Here is a 10883-nt window from a genome sequence, read left to right on the forward strand (position 1 = left end):
TGCCATTGACACTGGACTAGTTCCCGGAATTAAATCAATAGAAAACTCCACTTCTCTTTCCGGTGGTAATTCATTCACTTCTTCCGGAAAAACTTATGGGAATTCATACACCACAGGTAATTCGCTACTCGCCACTTTCTCTTTCACATTCATCAATGCGAACAACATAAACACTGTTGCACCATCCTTGATAGCTTCACCCACTTGTCTAGCCGTCATCTCCAGATCATTAGAATGAACTTCTTCAGGAAAGATTACTGTCTTCGAAAAACAGTTGATGTGAACACAGTTAAATTCTAACCAGTTCATTCCTAGGATTACATCGAGTTGTTTCAACGGAAGGCACACTAAGTCCATCCCGAATTCCCTACCAAAAATATCAACAGGACAATTCAAGCATGCGGACGAAGTAGTTACTGACCCCGACGCTGGAGTATCAATAACCATACTTCCATTTATTTCAGATATTTCCAAATTCAACCTCTCAGCACAATCCAAAGAAATAAAAGAATGAGTTGCTCCAGTATCAATAATCGCAACTAAAGGTGTGCCATGAATAAAACACGTACCTTTAATTAGTCTATCCTCTGGAATGGTTTCCGATCCAGACAAAGCAAAGACCTTCCCTCCAGCTTGGTTCTTCTTCGGTTTAGGACACTGTGGGCTAATGTGACCCTCCTCACCACAATTGTAACAAGTCACAATCTTCTTTTTATAATCAGCGGCAACATGACCCACTTCTTCACACTTGAAGCACTTCTTCTGATTCAGCTTGCACTCATTCCTACGGTGCTCGACCTCACCACAGTTATAGCACCTGACAAAAGCACTGGAGTCTCCCCCACTAGGCTTCTTCCAACCACCAGTCTTTGGATTACCTCTACCATATGGCTTACCCTTATCCATAGGCTTCTTCCCTTTCCTGTCAACTAACTCGCGAGAGTGAGATGACTTCAGCTTGAGATTATCTTCCTCGAAGATCCTACTACAGTCCACCATGTCTACAAATCTCCGGATTCTCTGATATCTGATACCCTGCTTAATCTCATCGCGGAGACCGTTCTCGAACTTGACGCATTTCGAGAATTCACTAGCTTCATCATTGTTGTAATGGACGTAGTACTTTTCCAACTCAACGAACTTCGAAGCGTACTCTGGTACTGTCATGCTACCTTGAACTAGTTCCAGAAATTCAATTTCCTTTCGACCCCTTACGTCTTCAGGAAAGTACCTTCTCAAAAACTCTCTCTTGAACACAGCCCAAGAAATAGCCACACCATCAGCTTCCAGTTCAGTCCTGGTAGTCAGCCACCAGTCGTCAGCCTCTTCAGACAACATGTGAGTACCATACCTCACCTTCAGATCCTCAGCACAATCGATGACTCTGAAGATTCTCTCGATCTCCTTAAGCCACTTCTGAGCACCTTCAGGATCATGCGTGCCCTTGAACAATGGAGGATTGTTCCTCTGAAAACTGTCCAGCTGCCTGTCAGCACCGATCGCAGCTCCATTGGCATTTCCTCCCATCACACCAGCAATCATGCCCAGAGCCTCAGCGATAGCATCATCGTTTCTTCCTCCTCTTCCAGCCATTGTTCTGGTTAAATCACAACCAATTTAATCAAAACAGAAGTATCGACAGTTAACTCTTACTAGTCGCATACACAGGAAAGCAAAACTGACACTAAGACTCTGGTCATAACGACCGACTATGCTCTGATACCACTATTGTAACACCCCTTACTAACCCCGCGGCGATTTTAAAACAATTATTCAGAGTACATGAAATAAGGGTGCCACAATTCATAATAAACAAACATCATTCAGTCATGTCATGCATTCACTGAGGTAATCATTCATAAATTAAAACGTTTCATGTTCACACAGCGGAAATTTATCAAAAACGGACTAAGTTTAACATCTTTAGAACTTATCCTTCAAAACATCAAAACATAACTAGAGTCATTATCATAAACTCTAAACAATCGCGTCCCCAGTTTTACAACTATCAGAGCATGACACCTGACGCTACTAAGACCCTGACTCATGAGCTAATCATCACCGAGTCGAACAGCCTCTATCCTCAATCTGAAAATGACAACATGTAAGGGTGAGTCTCATCATAATTAACAAATGTTATAAGGTTATACAGTAATAACACATCACAGTTGCATCATTCACCCAATTGTTTCATAAACAGACATTCACAACAAGTCAAACCAAAATCAATACATCATTAACATTTACAACACTAGAATACATCCAATCATGTTATAAATTATGCATATGTATGAACTGACACTATGCATGCGGTACCAACATCATCAAATGGGGATAACCCATGACCGATCCAACATTGTCCAAGATACGGCCCTGCCAGCACAGATTCCACACGATGGGAATCATGCCCTTCACTGATCCAACACACCCTTATGGATACAGTATCCTCAATGAACATGAATGAATGCAACATATACAACATACTTCTACTATCATCATCATCAATCATCAACATCATCATCATCATTCAAGTATGTTCATATATATTAACATCATTCAATCACAATTCCATAATCTTCATATACAAAACATACAAGTATTTGCATCAATCATCATACTCAATAAGAATAGCATACATGTATTTTCATCATTCTAAAAACCGATCAATCATCATCATATAGATTATCCTACAAGGTTCGTTTAGCTCAAAACGGCGCATCAAACGGACCAACGGTTAAAAATTTATGCATCTTCGAACTTTCAACAATATCTCAAAACACCAACAGCACGCGGCGCCATCACCAGTTCGCGGCGCGCACTGAGCGTTCTAAAAATTCATTGGCTCTTTGCCAAGCTGTTCGCGGCGCAAACATCTACACGCGGCGCGAAACGAGAAAAAGTTATGCCTTTACGGCGCGAACACAGGTACGCGGCGCGACCTAAGCGTATCACAACTTCCTGGCATTCTGCCCACCTGTTCGCGGCGCCAACCCTATGTACGCGGCGCAAACCGGCGATTTCAGAAACCCCAACCTGCAGAAAACAGCATTCTATGCATTCCAAACACACCCAATTCATACCAGTACGAACCTAGAGAAATAGAATGCACAAACAACACAAAATACGTCTCATAATACACCAATTACACATCAATTGAGACCATACAACGCAGACATCATAGATTCAAACATAGAGATCAAACATCATACAATTGACCCAATCCCTAAACCTATCATATGACTCAATCGACCCGAATTCCACATCTATTCAGTATTATCAACCCCTAACCCGATAATAGATGATAATCAGATAAGTCCCCCCTTACCTTAGACAAATTTCTTGATTCTTGGTCTCTCCCTCTACCGTTCTCCTTCACGTTCCTCGTTCCTCAGACTTCTGTTCTTTCACGTTCTTTCTTTCTTCCCAATTCCAATTATTTTATGAAAATAATAATAATATTAGTAAAGGGCCTTCCTATATCACACCCCCTCTTTTACTATTTCTCACATGGCCCAAATGCCATAAACCATTATTTATTTATTATTTTCACAAAATCCTTAATAATTCTAATTATTAATTCAATATTCTTGATTAAATTAATATTAAAATTATACGAGCGTTACAAATCCTATGATCATCAGAACCTTCTTGAGCTGGTTGAACATTCAATTTCACAGTTGAACCTGGGTTTGCTCTTAACAACTCATGGTAGTAGTCATAAATCCTTGTATAATCCCCAAGGAAAGATCCATCAACCATGTCTCTAGCTGCAAACCTAGCTCTTATAGCCTTTGTCTTGTTGACCCCCACATTCCACTTTTTTTGAACTTTTTCCTTTATATCTTTCCACTTCATTCTAGGGTTGGTATTAAGTGAATTTTGTATTCTTTTGCTCAACCATTTAGTTTTCAACATCTTCACATTATACTCTCTACTGCAATTATGAATGTCTACTATCTTTCTTAGTTGCCAAGTATCCTCATTAGGCAACTTAGCACAGTATTCTTCCCATTGACATCCTTCTTTACACCTAACCCTCACCCTTATCTTGTCATTCTTAGTGTACCTTAGGTCTCTTCCAGATTGGACTGCATAAGTTGTAATTGCTTCTTTAAAATCATCTTTTGTGGTAAAATATGTTCCCACCTCCCACTTGTAGTTGGACATATCCTTTTGTTCTTTGAATATTGGAAACTTCTTTCTCTTAACTTTACTGCTATCATCACTGTCACACTCACTTTCTAGATCCTCACTTTCATTATCACTGCCTTTCAATTCATCTTTGGTTTCTTCCCACTTTTCCTTACCTTTTTTGCCTTTTTCTCCTACATTATCATCTTCAAGTAGGTTACCAACTTCTTCTTCCAACTCAGTTTCATACTCATCAGAGTCATCATCGAATAATACCTCCATTGCACTATCATAATTGAAGTCTTCATCTTCAGAGGTATTAGAACTATGCCCATCATCAACCTCCCCAACCCTTTGTCCATTATCATCAGTATCTACTGCATCCTTATCCCTTCCATGATCAGCTGGCAATTCAGTTTCATTCCTCATCTCCTCAAGCACAACTTCAGTCTCATCTACAATCTCATATACAACCTCATTAAGTGGTATTTCATCAAGGGGTATGTCATCTACTGGTACCTCAGCAAAATCAGGGTTTGTCAATACGTGCTGAATAAAGATGTCAACTCTAAGGTGAACCCTGTAGAGATCAGCAATCTCTAGGGCACCTTTGTCATCAACTAACAGATTCATACCCTCAGTAGGATCCCTATAGTATATCTTGTCTATGGCCGGGTAACCTAATTCCTTAATAGCACCTAACAACTCAAAGAAGCTCCACTTATCAGCATCTACCCTCAATCTCGCAACCTCACCCCCTTCATAAACATTGTGTTTCTCATCAGCGAACGCACCACTATGATGGATTGTAATGTTCAAAAATTCATCCATTTCAAACTAAACCCTAAATAGAATCGAAGAAGATGAAATGAGCATACAAATCGAAAAAGAAGAAGATGAAAATCAGCAAACAAATGAATTTTATTAAACCCTAACTACCAAATCAGTTAGCTGAAAAGCATACAAATCAGTTACCTGAAAAGCAACGGTGTCTTTGTCTTCGTTCCCAGAAAACCTTCAACTTGTCTTCGTTCTCAGAAAACCTTCGACTTAATTGAAAATGGCTGTTGCGCTGCGCTAGGGTTTATACATACCCCTTTTTCCTATTTCTGAGTTACTAAGTGAGAATCACAAATATGTTTAGAAAATAACACTTAAGTGAAAATATATTTTCCATGTCACAATTTAATTAATAAAAAATAACACGTGGATGACACCTGGGTAAAATCATTGACTTTGACTAACGGTTTGGACGGAAAGGATAAACGTGCACCTTTTAGAACAATTAAAGGACCAGTTTGGAACTTTTTAGAGTTGAGGGACCAAAATGGACCCAAGGGTATACTTAAGGGACCAAAAAGGGTATTTAGTCTTATTTTTAATACATTATTGTGTTTGTGTTTCAGGACTGGGTCATCTCCTGGATCATCGCCGTGGTGGAGAGGATAGTCGGTGATGCGGGCCCTGCGGCAGCATACAGGAGGCAGAGGAGGTCCCAGGGAGAGAGGGTTAGGCATACACAGTAGGGGTTCTGGATTATTTTTCTTGTATTCGACTTGTTTTTCGCACACTATTACTCGGCTTGTATATATTATTCGGATTTATTTATTATATTAATATTTTATGTTGATATGTCGTTTATTTTATTTGGCGTTTTCGTTTAATTAAAAATACGAGACTTTTAAGAAAAACATTAAAAAAAACACAATTTCTGCATAATTCGGAAGTGCATTTTCGAAATTCTCCAAAATGTGAAGGAAAAAAAATGTTTTCAGAAGTGTATCGCCGAAAACACCCCCCATTTGGTGTTTTCGGAAGTGCAAATACTTCGAAGATGCTTCTCCGAAGGAGGGGCAAATTGGAGTTTTCGTTGGGGGTCATCCTATAGGAGGATCAATAAAAAATTCTCAAAAATTACTAGTTTTATCGTTAGTTTGTTTTGGTAAAAAGACGACTATCTTTGGGTTTGTTGTCACCGATGACTCATATTTTCGTCATCAATTTTGCCGGGTCATTCTATACTATCGTGTACGAAACTCCATGAAAATTCACAATACAAACATTTTCAATTTCGGAATATAGAAAATGACGGGAAACTTGATTCATTATAGCAATATGGTATAGTTTTATTTATATGATAAAATATGTTTACTATCAATAAAATTATAGTCCTTTAAAAAAAAAAAATCAATAAAATTATAGTTGATCGTTTCCATAGATATAGCTTTAGTTGGTCGTAGAATTTATTGCCATCATAAACTCGATTTTTTCTAAGAAGCCGTGTTAGACATGCAACAATGACACCACAAAAATGAATGTAAGTATTTGCCCCCTCCTCTAGATATAGGATGATCTTAGATGATTTATTTATCCATTATTTGTTTAATAAGCTTAAAAACAATCTTTAAAAATTACAAATACAGAGTCGTTTTCTCTAATGATTGTTATTAAAGTAATTTTAGGCCCCTTTTTTTATCTTTTAAAAGTGATTTTTATAAAAATGTTTTTTAAAAAATAACATATCATTTTTCGTCCCTTAACTTTTATTATAGGTCCAATTTGATCTCTTAATTTTAAAAAAGTTCAAATAACTTTCTTATTTATTAAAATGGTGTCCTGTTTATTCTTATGTTTGGTTTCGTTAGTCGTGTTATGTTTTTAGTAACCACATAGCTTGTTTGAAGGGTGATGTGGATAATATATTTCTATATCATTAATATTTAAGAAAACAAGTCTAAAAAATACTAGGTTCAGAAATCACAATAGTCGAAAGGGTGAAAGGGTGAAGCTCAGGGTTTGTCATTTGAAGATTGTAATCGACGGAAGATTGAAGATTGAAATCACATTTAAGTCACAGGTTTGTCATTTATAACTCTAAATGGTTCAAATTCCTGCTTAAAGTGTGTGTTTTTAAAAAAAAAATTTGTCCGTTAAGTTTATGAAATTAGGGTTCATTCTGATTTAGGGTTTCTTAGTATGTTTAATTAGGGATTGTTACAAAATAGGGGTTTTTAAAGTATGATTCTTATTTAGGGTTTGTTCTGATTCAGGTGTAATGGACGAGTTTTTTTATCTAACAATTCACCATAGTGGTGAATTCGTTGATAGTGACAATAATCAGTACGAAGGAGGAGATATTTCTGACTTGAAAATAGATGCAGACATGTGGGACTATTTCGAGTGTCGCTTCCCGAAACTACACTTTTTTAATTATTCTTTTTTGACTGGTACGCGACAGCGGATTTCTTTCAGCAACTACATTTTGTTAAGGAGTATTATTATAAGATGTATGGTTAATAGTATCATCATATGCATGTAATTAAGAGAAATTATTAGAGTTATATTCACCGTCTAAATCACAATGAAAGAACTTTATAACAATATTATGTTGTATTTTAACCATTGCATGAAACATATGATAAATATCAAAAAATTCAGAATGATTTTTCATAAGGTAAATTCAACATTTAACGAGTATAGTCATCAATAAACGAAACATAGTATTTAGACCCACCTTTGTTAATAACTGCTGATGGACCCCATGCATTATAGTTAAAAGGTAAAGCTGAAAATTTTGCATGTTTACAACCACAACAATTTGAAATATCAATGGTTTGTAACTTTCCTAAAGCTCCGGTAGAAGCCAAGTACTTTAATCTAGAAGCAAATATATTTTCCAAGACATGAATCCCATAAATAAAAACTAACATATATGGAGAAGGATTTAAAGACATAAATGATTTATCATCATATGACATATAGTGTGATGCTCTAGAATCAATGATCCATATAAAGAGAGACATACCTGATAGACTATAAGCATTTGAACCTTTAATAGAGGAGGCAGACATGGCACATGGAGTTGTATCACTATTAGATATTTAAGAAGTGGTCTCAGATGGACATGCATAATCATAACCAAAACCAATGGTAGTAGGAGCAGTAACAACATTGGATGCTGGACTTTTTTTAATTCTTTTTATTTGCTCTCAACAATTCGGGACACTGGAATTTCTGATGACCTTTCTTCTTATAAAAATCACATTCATCAATACCACGTAATTCTTAACAAACAACAATTAGAGATAAGTTTGAAACAGTTATAGCATCAACTTGAGTTCTTATTCATTCTACTCTCATAGACACCTTCACAATTGTCAAAAATTTTCTCTATGTAAGTCTTTAAAAATTTCTTTACTAAATATTTATACAAAAAATAAATTCAACACTCTTATCTTTAAGTTTGATCATTTTTTTTATGTTGTCTTTTACAGTCATATCTGAAATTGATCCAGATTTTGTTAATTTGTAACAAAATGACATGAACAAAACATGAACCTTCTTAAATAACAAAGGGATTCATAATTTTACTATATATAACAAATACAACGATCATCCCCTAATAATCAGTAATTGGAGTTCTATTGTTCAATACTATAACCTCCCTGATAATATTGTTGTTCAAGTATGATATTATGGTGAAATATTTTTGGAAACAGTGACTATAAAACAATATCATGTCAATAAGATTTACCACCATATCAAAATCAATGTTTCTTCAATGAAAACATTTTTGCATTTAATGTTACCCTGACCCCTATTAATATCAATTTTTCAAAATTAGTTAAGTTCTTATACTTTTTTTCCATACCTATTTATTTGATATGTTATTTTTTTAACTTTTTTCAACTTCTTTTTATTTTTTATAAATTGCAGTAAGACTATGTATATAGGGCCGGCCCTGGGCCAGGGCAAGCAGGCCCACAGCCCAGGGCCTCAAAATTAGTGGGGCCTCAAAATTTTGGGTGTGGGCTTTAAGAATTATAATGATAAAATGATTATATAGTTGCTAATTTGAAATTCATGTATATATTATTGTTCTAGCTCAACGGATAACTTATATTGACTCCATACCCATGATGTGGGTTCGATTCTTGAAATATTTTTTTTATGCTCTTAATAAGTTATTTTAGTAAAATGGAAAAATTACTTAAATTGCCAACTGTGAACCAAATAAAAAATTAAGAAATATATAAACTACTTAAATCAAGTATCATACAATCATTGTCCAACTGAACCAATTAAAATATTTGTTGTTCGTTGTTTTCTGTTTCATATATATAATAATACTAGTTTCATTAATTAGTACTAACAAAATTAAGAAATATATAAACTACTTAATTTTCTGTTATATATATATATATATATATATATATATATATATATATATATATATATATATATATATATATATATATACAAAACTATTAATATGATTAAATGATTTATTATTAAGTTTTTAGATTAAGAAATATCATAAATTATTAGTGGGTTGATCTTGTTCTATAAAAGATATATTATTAAATTTTATTTTAGATTAATATATTTAATTTTTTTTGGATATAAGTGTTTTTTTTAATTAATTATATTCTTATGTAGTCCTAACAATAACTGGAAAAATTATCTTTAGATAATTACTACTATCAACTTCAACTCTTAATGTCTAGATATATTACCATATTTATTTTATAATATATTATTAAAAATTTAGTAATTTTAGTATTATTTATAATAAAATATTTTAATTTATCAATTTTTTGTTGGGGTCCATTTTACTTTTTGTCCTGGGCCTCTAAAAAGCCAGGACCGGCCCTGTATATATATAAAGGATATATTTACTCCAAGAGTAAGTTATTATAACTTACTTCACATCTTGACCATTAATTCTTTTCAATCTAATAGTTAAAAGTAAGAGAAAAGCTAACATGTGCCCCAATGGCACAATTTAATAAGCTATTTATAGAAATATTTTATTGAAACATGTGCATTTAATGCCTCGAAACTTTAAATATGACTTTTTTACATTTAATTATATTTGACTTTTTCTAATTATAGTATCCTTAACATGTTAGCATGACCCTAAAAGTAATAAGAAATAGTTTTCTCTCTCCACATTTAATTATTTATTATTTTTAACCATTGAATTGAAAATAATAAATGACCAAGATGTGGAGTAAGTTATAATAACTTATTCTGAGTATATATATATATATATATATATATATATATATATATATATATATATATATATATATATATATATATATATATATATATATATACTCCAAGAGTAAGTAAGTGCAAAAGACTTATTCCAAATTTTAACCATTGATTTTCATTAATCAAACGGTTTTAATTGATCATTTAATTTTATTATTTTTGGAAATATTTTTTTATATAAAAAATTCAATTAAAGCCGTTAAATTAATGATAATCAATTGTTAAGATTTAGAGTAAGTCTGTTTTAATTGATTATTTATTGGGGACAACTTCTCTACCCATCACAAAAAGTTGGATAGTGTACCTCCAACCAATCACATGATTCCATCTAATTTAACATATTTAATTAATTATTAAAATACTACAAATATTTGTTGTTTTCAAATCATTTTACAAAAGATGTAACCTTACCCAACTTTTTGAGTTGGGTAGATAAGAATTCACCTTATTTAATTTTATTATTTTTGGAAATATTTTCTATATAAAAATTTTAATTAAAACCGTTAAATTAATTATAATCAATGGTTAAGATTTAGAGTAAGTTTTCAACAGTTGCTTTTGAAGTAAACTAGTAACAAACCCGTGCATACGCACGGGTTTTGGTTTGGTACGCACATTTATTTACATAATATATTTATTTTAAATCAAAATTAAAATTTTTGGATCATAAATACCATTTTTCGTATATAAAA

Source organism: Vicia villosa, linkage group LG3, assembly GCF_029867415.1.
Source record: "Vicia villosa cultivar HV-30 ecotype Madison, WI linkage group LG3, Vvil1.0, whole genome shotgun sequence".
NCBI lineage: Eukaryota > Viridiplantae > Streptophyta > Magnoliopsida > Fabales > Fabaceae > Vicia > Vicia villosa.